Raw genomic sequence first — 13321 nt, 5'->3', positions numbered from 1 at the left:
TACGGAGATGATGCTCTGGGTCGTACGCAATGTTACGAATGGTTTACATAATTTAAAAGTGGTTATCAGTCAATTCAAGATGATCCTCGACCAGGAAAGCTTTCGACTTCAACTGATGACTCTCACGTTCAGAAAGTCAAAAATCTGGTGCGTGCAAATCGTCGCTTGCCTGTCAAAGAAATTGCAGAAGAAGTCACCATCTCAATTGGGTAATGCCATGAAATTCTTGACTGAGTTGTAGCAAAATTTGTTCCTTGTTTGATCATCGAACAACGGAAAGAAAATCGTGTAGACATTTATCAATAGTCCATGGAACGAAGAGAAAAATAGGGTTAAACCTTCGAATACTTTCGGATAGATTTTTATGAATATTTGGAATTAAGCTTATTTCACCCTGTAGATGAAAAGTATGCGCTTATTATTTTTAGGAGATGAAAACCATCCCCCTTATGCTAAAAAACTGAATAAATATTGTTTTATATTGTCGGTTAACCCTAAAAAACCACCCTTAATGATAAAAATACTATAAAATTAATAGTTTATTTGCTAAAAAGCTAAACATACTGCAAAACTGAATATTTTTAACACGTTATTTTTGAGATTTTTGAGGTTAAAGGGTTTGAAAAACATGACCTTCGCCTTCAACTGCAAACTTTCTAGCAAAGACATCTCCGTTAGTTTTTATCCGACACAAATCAAAAAAAAAAAAAACAAAATATTCTGTAAAAAAAATCTAAACCTTGAATATTTTTCGTATATTTTTTATTTTTAGTTATTTCCAAAAATATGTCTTTTTGGAATAATTAAAAAAAATTATTTTCAATCAAAAACATGAATTCTAAACCGCTTAAACTTGTATAATATATTGTTGGCACATAAATATGTAAATTGTAGAAGTATTACCTTTAATTTTAATCTCGAGAAAAATTCATCAGTTTTTGTACCGATTTTTTTTCCGAAAAAGCGAACAGTTTTATTTTGATCATAACTCTCTTAATTTTTATGTAGGTAATGACTTAAATTAAAGTCAAGTTCATTTTAAAGATTTTTAAAGTAGTTTTAAAAAATGTTCTGCGCATTTTTCTTGAAAAATATAATTTTTTTAGTTATTTTATGTTAAATGCTTCCAATTTAGTTTCTGGTGGACATGAAATTATCTTCAACCAGCCGTACCTATATCTCAACACCTATTACACCTACATAAAAGAAAAAAATTCAATCTCTTTATTTTTCTATAAGCTTCATTTTCTTGGTGCTGTTTTTTTTTTCATAGAATGTCTATTTTCCGAGTTATTCGAGAAAAACTACTGAAAAACGTCTCATTTTTAATAAACAATGTACATTTTCAATCACCAATAACTCAGGAAAATGTTGATTTACTGAAAAATGTTCGTAAGATACTTTTTGCTTAAAATTGATTCCTTTATCGATTTCTGGGGTTATTTTCAATAATTTTTTACCCCCTAAAGGGGTGGCTTCCACCCCCTGGGCAAAAGCGCTAATCGGCACTATATAACTTTTGTTTCTTGAGCTATTTTCTACTTACAGTCCAAGTTTCACGTCAATCGGTTCTATCCGAAAGAATTCGGAGGGGAACCCTTCGTTCCCTGGACCACAACAACTTGAACAATCCAATGACGATAAAACATTCATTCAAAAGATCATAACGCGAGACGAAAGCTGGGTTTACGGTTACGACATTGAGACAAAAGTTCAGTCATCACAATGGATTGGCAAAGGATCCCCACGCCCCAAGACAGCACGTCTGTCTCGATTCAATGTCAAAGTGATGCTCACTGTTTTTTTTCCGATTTTAATGGAATTGAACATTTTGAATTCTTGCCTTAAGGTGAAACAGTAAACTGTATGTAATATCAAGGCCTCAAGGCGTTTTACAGTGAAAAATTCCGCAAAAAGAGACCAGAGTTGTGGCGAGACAACTGATGGTTCTTCCAATGTGATGATGCACCCAGACACTCAGCTTTGTTTGTCAATTCGTCAGTTTTGCACCAAAGATTACTATCATCCCTCACTCTCCTTAATCGACAAACTTGGCTTCTTGCGATTTTTTTTTTATTTTTGAAATTAAAATCAGTGGTGAAAGACGCCGTTTCCAGACTATTGATGGCATCAAAACAAATTCGTCACAGACTTTAATGGCCATTTCAAATGAAGCTATCCAGGACTGCTTCGCAAAATGGAAACACGTCTGGGAAAAGTATGTGAATAGGGGAGAGGAGTACATTAAAGGATACAAATACTGATAATATAGATATAAAATTAATAATAAAGATGGACAGAGCACTTATTATTTCCTTGCCATTGTCACTGTCCCCAATTCATCAATGTATATAGTATAAATAAATTGTTTTTAATCATTTTTAGGCAGTTAATTTCATATCAAAGAGAAAATAGGACCAGCCATTAAATACACTAGCCCCCATTCGCCAACCCATACACAATGGTTAGTATAAAGTGTACGCAACATTTTCAAAACCTGAAAAAAATGGCGCACCATTTTTTTTTGGCAATAAGGACGCTGCTCCCTATCTATGTCTTTGGTGACATAAAAAAGTTATTTAGAAGGACCATCCCGTATTAGACCATGCATTTTTTTAAATGTAACACGTAAATAAATCACTTAGTTTGTTTTTGTTCCGTGGACATTTCTCTAGGTAGGTACTACTAGGACTAGGTACTCGTGAAAAATGGAAACTTCAAATGTAAAACTAAATTTCCTACCAGAAATCGAAACATTTTGACTAAGAAATAGCGTGAAATTACAACAAATAGCTATGCCCTTCGTTCCACCCACTATTCACTATAAATATGAGTGCAATTTTACACAAATCACACTCAACAATAATGTCTCAACTTTTGTCCACCTAAATTTATATAATTTTTATTTTGTTAATATGAATAGGTACATCTGCAATTCTATGAGAAAAGCAGACTTGGTTGCAATGAGATTAAAATGTTTTATTGAACAAAACCGATAGATTTAGCACAAGATATAAGATAACTAATCGGATGGAGCATGTAGCTTATCACACCTACTGTACCTACATTATATACAATTTTTTGAACCTTGTAGTCACTGAATATTAATTGTGACTTCAAAAATAATGGCATTTGGTTATTATAAATCCACTCGACATAATTCTTGACTGGACAGGAGATAATGCAGCAATGGGAATAACAGACAAACGCATATGACGGATGGGATAAGAAGGAGCAGTATCCGGTGTCCCAAAATTCACGCAAGATTTGAATTTTGCGCCATTTGTGAGGTAAAGAGTGCCAATAAAAAAAATACAACGTGACAGCTAATAGTTCTGGTGTTTTCATTATTGAACAATATTTTAAAATTAATGAAGATGTCAAACTTACAGTTCGCAATCTTCGTACAAAATATGATCGGGATAGTGGTTTAACTTCATCAACTGTGAAGAGATCAACTGAAAAATTCAGGGAGACTGGATCAATTAGTAGTCTTAAACACTCTAGCCGTCCTTCAACAAGTCGTTCAACACAAAACATCGAAGCAGTTCGTGAGAGTGTTGCTGAGAGTCCCGGAACATCAATTCGACATCGTGGTCATGAATTGGACATTTCGAGAAGCTCTCTACAGCGTATTCTCACGAAAAATTTGCATCTTCATGCAAGTTCAATTGACTCAAGAACTGAAGCGTACTGACTACGCAGAGCTAAGAGAGTTCGTTGAATGAATTTTGGAACAAGTGGAGGCTGATTTTTTCGGACAAAATCGTCTTCAAAGATGAGGCTCATTTTCATCTTGATAACTTCGTTAATCGACAAAATTGTTACAAGTGGGGTTCAGAAAATCCACGAGTGATTGTTGAGAAACATATGCATGCGTATTTTGTGCTGGAGGCATCATCGGGGACCATTCTTCTTCGAGAATGAGGTTGGTCAGGCAATAATAGTCGCGACATGATAATCCAGGTTTTTGTGCCTAAATTGCATTTCCTGGTCGTGTGATTTCCCGTTTTGGTGATCAGAATTGGTCACCCAGTTCATGCGATTTAACGCCGTTGAACTTTTTCCTTTGTTTTTTTTTTTGAAGTCTAATATGTATGCCAACAAGTTTCCCGACCACCCACACCTTGTAGGGGGGAATTGACTGCTGTATCAACGAAATTCAGCCGCATTACGCAAAAAGGTGATGGAAATTTTCAACAATAGAGTGCGTAAGTGCTAGCAAAGCCGTAGAGGTCATTTACACGATATGCTATTCCATACATCACCCTATAGGTACTGTATATACTTCATGAATTAATAAAAAAATTACAATTAAATAAAAACCGGTGTTTTCTATCAAAATTACTTCATGCATGAATTGGGACACCGTTTTACTATTGTGTACCAAATACCTATCGATAAATTATTTCTTCCGGTCTCTGTTAGGCATATAAACAGAAATCAACAGTTCTTTTTTAATTGAACATTTCGTAACTGGTAAATTAAGCCACTTTTTTTTCTTCTCTTTTTTCCCTTACTTCCCTAAAAAAACTTTGAAGTACTTAAATCCTTGCACTAAATGAATAAAGATTTATTTTTCATGAAAATAGTTTTACCTAATCAAATAACTCACATTGAAAAAAGCAGACAAATACAAATACTATTAGAATAGACGAGCAGGTACCAACAAAGATTGCATTAAAAAATGAGAATTTGAGAAATCAAAAATTTGGCATCACGTTTGAGAAACTGGTGATATAATTCAATGGGGTTCGGCCAAAATTTTGGAGAAGGAAGATAATAGAAAATTAAAAGACACCGCAATTACTGATGTGTATTTTGTATTTCTCTACTTTTTTCAGTGTGATATTTTTGGTTAAGCAAACCTATTTTCATACAAATTAATCATAAGACTGAAAAACGAAAACTATACTTTAAACAATAACTTTTTTCTACATGTTAATTGAGGGATATACCTACCTAACAACTATTTTCTTTAATCTTTAGCAGTGTTTCAGTCTAAGGCGTCCGCAGAAAATTTTCTCAATGGGATCGTATTGAAAATGCGCATGTGATATACAGAGTGTCTCCTCAACAGTAGAAAAAAATAAAGAATAAAGCGGTGACAATTCTTGTTCGATTTTGAGGGAAAAAGTTCTAAACAGCTCAGTTTTCGATATACTTACACGGTATTATTGAAAAATATCACAAATATCTCAAAAGATGACGTACAGCACAACTTATTTGATTCATTTGTCCGGTGGAAGTCGGGTACGCAGTGGCAAAGTATAGCAGGGGAGGAGCTTATTTCGTTTCAGTGAGTTAAAGAAAAAAATCAAACAAAATTTTACATGCCTATGGAAGAGCAGTAATTTATATGTAAATAATAAAATAAAGAATAAATAAATACATTTTTATGCAAATAACTGTTGTAATGCAAATATTTGAAAAATTTCTTCCCATATTTATTTAGCCATACCCATATACAGGTCCGGTGGAACTAAACGTGTAGGTGGTAGAAATGTATACGCCCAGTTGAAGAATGCGAGCGCGGGCAAACGAAATACAAACACAGCTGCATTGGGCCACTGGGAAATAAATCTCAGCTGTTGACATGTGGTTGACAAATTGCCCAGCAGTGCTGTGCAGCAATGCGGAATTTGGTGTGATTTGAATTTATTATAGGCACCTTCTATTAATCATTCATATTACGATTGCGAAATGGAGGAATAATATTATTACAACATGGCATTTTGGAGACCAACAAAACGAAATTTACCATCAATATAATAAAATTGTTTGAGGACATAAGTAATTAAAATATGTTGTTGGCCAAATGAACATATAGGTACCTAATATAAACCTTCAGCAGAAAACTTTTTTAGGAACGCCTATGAGTCATTAAATTTTATTGCCAGGCGTTTTTTTACATGTTCAACTGACTTCGGAAAGACTATACTGTGGATTAATGAAACTGGCGATTTAAATTTAACCAAATACGGGGAAAAAAAGAAATTCTATCTACTTAAACAAGTGAGGCAAATACCAGGAGATTTCGTCACTAAGATTACAGAATTCGATGGGTCCCTTTGATTCCAAATCGTATTTTCAAGAAAGGACTAAAAGACAGAACACACTGAAAGAAATGCGTTTTATTCTTTATTAGAATTCTATATACCAGTATACTATATGTGATAGTTAAACAGGTGAATATTGGATATAAAACGCGTATTGCTAGCACAGTTGTATAGTGACTATAAACCTTATTCTTTATTAAATTATTGTATAACTAGTATACAACGTTTTTATACTCTTTACGAAATAATAGCAATAACTGTTATTAAAGTGTTCCATATCGTTATTAGAACATCTAGTAATGGTTATAAGTTTTATAATAATAAACGTATTAAACTGTTGTATACTCTGTATGAGTTAAAAACATATGACATTAAGGTTTCAGAAATTTTATTGGATAACTGTAATTACAAGCTAAGGTTCTAATGTAAACATACATAAAACATACTTTTAAGCATTAAAAATGATGACAAATCACTCCCAAAACTGTCCAGTTTATTTTCTTAGCAACGATGCACCCGTATTTTCTTGTATTACATGAGAATTTGCACTATAACTCTTCCACCTTAAGAATGAAGTATCCGCAGAAAAGTTGAGCTTCTTTCCATATAATTTTATTTCCTCTGGTCGATTGACTTTGTACCCATGCTCTTCTTTGTCACCATTAACCTTCTGTTCCTCCATCTTATGTAAAACTTAACATCAGCGATTTCTAATAGGACCTACAAAATAATAATTTTTAAGATTTAGACAAGATTTACATTTGAAAAAACAAAACAATTACAAGCCATAAAACAGTTAGATATACTTACATAATAATTTTCCATTTCACACAACGTGATATGATCATGTATCCCACAAAAAATGTGCATATACTGTCCATTTTCATCAAACTAGACGTGTGTAAGTCGATGCACAGCGGACTGTCGGAAATTTTACGATTGTTGTATTTTCTCTTCTTGAGTAAAGATAATAAAGACATTGTGGTTTTGTGTGTTTATTTTGACAATGATTGAACATCTATGGACAATAAAAGTGGACTGTATAAGATAGTTGAGTACCGTTCTGCTTCATGCATAGCATGCTACTGAAATCATAGAAGGTATGAGCTCGTGCGGCGAACCCTAAATCAGCGGCTGGAATAGCCAGGTTTCTTATTGAGTCGGCGCACTTCGCTCTCGGGTCTGACATATGATTATTATTACAAGACTATGAATATAACTTAACAAAGATCATAACCGATTATGCACCGAGAGGTGACGATCACTTAACCATTATAAGATGCGTTTTACACGTTAAAAACGGAAACATATTCAGTATAAGAACGAATAATTCTGTTAATACAATTGTTATATACAAATTCGGATACTGGTCTTTATACAACAAATCTTCCCTACTATACAATTGGAATATAAGGTCTATAACACCTAATAATGTATAAGTAATTCATTATAACCTTTATTTCATAGATGCATAAGGTGTATTAAGCACCTTCCAGTTAAACTGATTGAATAATGAGTATGGAGATGATTGCTTTTTTTTAATAAAAGTTGTATATTGGTTATAAAAGTTTTAATATGCGCTATACACATTATTCTAGATAAACAGTTTAATAAGCCCATTTCTTTCAGTTCAGAAATTTTGAATTTGCAGAGGGGTAAATTAAATTAATCATTAAATGCTTTGGATCTTACACTGTATTAAAAATTACATTTGTAGTAAAAATAACTTCCATTTTTTTTGTAGTTTCAAAGTTATTTTAGACAAAATAAATAACTCGAAAATGATTCATGCTACGACTAAAATCAGTGATATTTTTTCTCTGAAAATCAATATCTAACGACCATCCTGTAAAGATTATGAACTATTTTGACAATCCTACTTTTTCGAGGGATAAAAATCGAAGTCTCTGGCACCCCTCGTATCCTACCAAGAGTACCAAGCCGAACACACAACCCTTTCGCGCCCATATCTCCTCTCCCATCGCCCAATACTTAATACTTATCTCGTCCACGACTTCGAGCGGTCGCAGCCGACTTGATATATAGCCGTGCGACCGTCCAGACAACAGCCGCGTTTTTTGCGCCTGTAAATACATTAAACATTACATTCGAGCGGGCGGGGCTTAGCAGGCAAGGTAGTTACATGTACACTTGCCCGGCGACGCGCCAATAGCGGCCCGCCTGACCGCGGCGGGCCGTCGCCATTGGCCGGACGGAACGTAAGCGTTTCCCGGCACACTCGACGGGCGGCATAGCGCGGTTTCGGTCAACGGGATGCTGGCCGCGGCACAGGATTTCCCGGGGTGGGTGGTTGGACGCGAGAGGCGATTTTCCGGGGAAATTATATAAAAAACGCCTCTTTTTTATAAATGGGCGGGAACTGGGCGCTCGTGGATGCGGCTGTTTCGGTGTTATTCCCTCGTCAGTCAAGAAAGGGCTAGATAGAAGAAAATGCATGTTTAAAATTTAAAACTTAAGCACTTAAGCCTTTTCAGCTAAGTCGATTAATTGTTTTGGTGTTCCTAAAATCAATTTTTAATATTTACTGGCACTGACAATGTCAGTGTTGTTAATTTAGAGTTAAAATAGGTGGATACCACGTACACTGCAAAAATTCATTTGTTTATAAGCAAAATTTCACTAGTTTGCAATTTTTTCATTTCAGGTACCTACTGAAAATATTACTTTTTTTGAACATTTTTCGATTTAAATGGGAGTAATTAATTATATAGTTTCATTAATATTAGTACCTATGACATTTTGCAAACATACTTATTCATTGCATTTTTACGAAGTACTGTATACTTACAAATTAAATCTAAATCCTTTAATCTCCGCAGGAACATTTAAAGGTGCCGGTATCTAATATTGAAGTTCATTAGCTGGAATTTCTTTAAGTGATAAGTGATAAGTCATCATAAATCGGCCATTTTAGATGTCATTTTTTTATTTTTGCACCAAGATACCGGCAAGCAGTAAGTCATTGATTTGTGTTATATCTTTTTCCTTAAGGAGGTATATCGGAATCCGAGGGTAGTGAGGGGCGCAGGGGGTCATATGCTTTTCTTATGGGACTAAAACCCGGTGTCAATTTGAAAAAATTAAATTCTATTGAAATTATTTGCGATAAACATTATCTATATAGCAAAGAAATCTAAACATATGCACATAGCATACATATTGACTAATTAACAACATAAAATTATCATATTTAAGTAGTTTTAAATTATATTTAATGAATGCATAAAGACTATGAAGATGTGGCAACAGCGCTAATAATTGACTAGCAGTTGTACACACTGCGAACCTACAGACCTCGGACATCGGAGATATTGCGCGTCAAATTCGGGTAAAGATGAGTACGCGTTCAAAAATGTATTGTGTGTAAACTATGTACAATAAAATTATTATATATAGCAAATATATCGTATTATCCTCGCGAAGATTTGTATCCTTTATTTAAAATCCATAAATCATGTGAACTGGTAAAACTAGAATTATGTTAATTTAGTTCTAAAGAAATAAAATGACACTCGCGCCCATCTCTCGTCCAAGTCAAAGAAAATGTTGGATGTAATTTTGAAGGTTATGTGATAGAAAATACATTATTACTCACTGTTCGTGTTTTTAATCTCTATTTTAGTAATGTTACAAAAGTTTTGCAACTATAACTAATTTTTTAGATATAAAGTTTGCTGAGAAATATTTATGTTCCTTTGTTATTCCAAATGCTTTCATCTCAAGTGTTACTAATTATATTAATCAAGTAAAGAAAACTTTATGTAACCCTAAATATTGCTGGGTAATGATTACGATGTATTTATAAACCATTAAATATATTAAAAGGATTTATCAACTGTATTTTTTATTCCAATAAATATATCATAGCTTCCTAGTCTTTTTTAATTAATCTAGTTTTATAAAAACATTACAAACAATCATTTGTTGTGGATAATTTATTGTTGATAACAATGGACATGGGATTTAAGAAAAATGTATATGTTTGAAATATAAATTTCAAGTACATCTGTGCATTTGAGTAAACCCGATATATCTCCTTAAGGTAAGTACCCTAATTCATCCTTAAAAACTTTTTAAATATGATACAAATAAACGCATCTATATACATAGTGTCGTTGTAATATTATCTAAGTGTTAAACTTAAATACAGTGTCGGAAAGTCCCCATGGTTTATCGGCCGTTACGTGAGAGCGATAAAGTAAGTCATAGAAATCCGTGCGATAGAGAAAGATGGCTATAATGAAGGCGTCTAATAGTCACCGCCCATTTCGCCCTTCCACAAATAAGAAGTGGATCTTATTTAATATTGTAGTCCTTCTAAGAAGTATTTAACTACTACGTGTATATTTTCTCATTACTTTTGAAAAAGGCGAACAAGTAAAAACAGCTATTAGGTAAAAAAAATTGTTTAAATTAATTTACTATTTTTAAAATAGAGTAAAGAATTGCATCCAGTTGTAACCCAAAAGTTATTATTAATTCTTTTTTTGCTGTGTAACCATTTCCTCTGTACCTAGTTGAAGACTATAAAAAAATGTGTTTAAATATTTCTGTACAAAGTGTATAAAATATCTTATAATGTAAGTTTATACAGCGTGTTTCGTGTATAATCTATAAAAATTAAAGCTTCCTAACGATATTTGTAATAGAAAAGTCTTATACGAAAAAAGTTCTATTTTTGCGGTTTTTTTTCGTAAAGTTAAAGTTAAAATATTTTCTCTGGAACGGTCCTGTCCGTGTGCTGTTCGATGAGTTACGTGCTGTAGACCAGCCGCATAAACAAATCGTCGTTGAAAGATTTCTCAATTTTTGGGAAATTTTTCAATGCAAAAGTACAAACTAAGAAAAATAGATATTTAAAAAAAAATTATATTTTCTTATTATAATAATAATTAATAGTAATTACTACTGTCAACTGCACTAAACAAACTCCATTAAAATATGGAACAAAATGAAATAAAACTTACCACTTCTAGAGCAAATGTTGAAATTGATCCCCATTAGCGCGGATACAGGCATGGCATCGACGCACCCAATTTTGGCGAATTACCGTAAAAACCATCTGCAAAAACGCATTTATTGATCACAATCCGGGGGTAGAATCTGTTGAACTGGTTGCAGATGATAGGGGTGAAGCAGCTGGCGCCTTAAGATGCGATGTACGGTACGAAATGAGGTTCCTACTTGCTGTGCGAGTCGTCGAGTACTAATTGTGGGGTCTTCGTCAAGATTTTCCAACTTTGCATCTTCAATATTAAGGTTCACTTGCTGACCACGTCCTTCTCCTCGAGTAATAACACTTCCTGTATCTCGCAGCCGCTGAACGTACTGTAGGATTGTATTCGCACATGGGGGGTGACGTTGTGGCCATCGTTCCCGGCACAACCTAGTCGCCGCGAGCGCATTTTCTCCGGCTGCACCATACACTAACACCATATCGACACTTTCGGAAATAGTAAATGCATTGTTTTCTCGGTTCATTGTAAAACTAGTTTGTGCACAAATTAAAAAATTAAGCAAAATTATAAATAAGAATTTCGTTTTTAATGTAATCGGCACGCTATTCTTATTTTTTACTTCTTTATAAAAATTACACTGTCACTCTCGTGGAATTACAAAATAAAAACTTTTGTCTGGAATCTTTCACTTTTTAACACTGATGGGTCGATGGACGATGCTTAATATTTAATAATTAAATGAATAATGAATTCAATACAAATACAAAATCAGTTGACTGCACAAATTTTTGGATAATGTAACCTAACCTTCTTTTAGTATAACTGGTATTAGATTATACCGACTTAAATTATAAGGTTGCATCTCGGGTCGCATAAAAACATTTCCAAAGTTTTTAATAAATAACACAGGGTCGGCCTTCATTTTCGTTGAATAAATGAACTTTAATTTATAAAAAAAACGCGAAGATAGAACTTTTTCGTATAAGACTTTTCTATTACAAATATCATCAGGAAGCTGTAGTTTATTTTTTGTAGATTATACACGTCACACCCTGTATAGAAAATATTGAAAATCCAAAAATTAATATTACAAAAAAATACAAAGAATTTTTAAAAAATGGTAGCTATGCTGTTCCCACAATCTTCGAATTGTCCAGCGTTCATTTCAGGTGATATCATCTCTCTGAATATCTATTATGCCGTCAGCCCTATGGTCCAGATTTAACTCCCTCCGACTTCATCTTTTTAAACAAATTTTATATAACCCCTTGCGATTTTTTTCGGATCTTCCTTTGATCGAGCCACTGGCCCCATAGATGAGTGTAATTACAGTAGATTTATAGAATAACAAGCGGTGGCTCACGGCCGTTTCACCGTCGACTTTTTAATAATTATTTTATTGCCGCGGTGGCTGTAACCGACGTTACAGAAAGAGCTTATTAATACAATGTTGTGTTTAATGCCTGTAAGTATATGTTCCCCAATCTTTATGGGGTTTTGATACCGGCTGGGAGCGAGTGGGGAAAAATTCCGTTGTGCTTCCATCAAACAGATTTTGACAAACATACACGAAGAAACTCAACTGCAAGTGAAAATACATTTTTATGCGGGCTATTCCACAAGAAATTGTAGAATGTAATTTTTCAATAAATTTACTTGCATAATAAACGACTGTTACATGCACGTAACAAAGGTGCACATACCTATGTAAGTATACACATTCCAACTAAGCAGTACGTAATTTGCGCACAGTCTCACCTACACACTCTCCGTACTTATAATTAATTTTCACAATCCTCACTCGTTTATCCGTTATATAGCGCTCCATTTTGTCTAACCGCTAATTGCTTAGGAAGCAATTTGGTGGCAAACAAAGATGGCGCTAACAATTAACTGCTTAGCAGTTCATAATTCAGTTTTCCTTTCAAAATAAAATTTTTCCATTCGCAGAATGGATAGTTATCGTAAATGAGGTCTGTGCTCCCCCTGACGCAGGTCGCCCCCACTTGCTTTAAATATATGTGCGCCCAATCTTTATGGTAGGTACATGAAATACGTTGCTTAAGAATCTTTAAGAGATACACATAAAATGCTACTGTTTAGAAAATTAACGCTACAAAATGTATGTAAATTTATAATTTATAGACTATAAATAAAATTATAGTGTTGCAGCATGTTACTAATTACCTTTAAATGGACTGTTAAGTCGCGAATCCAAAGTAATTGGTGTATGGAGCTCGTTACCTTTGTTTTGCGATCTTTAATGTCGCGGATTTATTAAAA

The sequence above is a fragment of the Anoplophora glabripennis genome, unplaced genomic scaffold, assembly GCF_000390285.2.
Source record: "Anoplophora glabripennis isolate ALB-LARVAE unplaced genomic scaffold, Agla_2.0 scaffold7, whole genome shotgun sequence".
In the NCBI taxonomy this organism is placed as follows: domain Eukaryota; kingdom Metazoa; phylum Arthropoda; class Insecta; order Coleoptera; family Cerambycidae; genus Anoplophora; species Anoplophora glabripennis.
Note: the sequence above shows the minus strand (reverse complement) of the source record.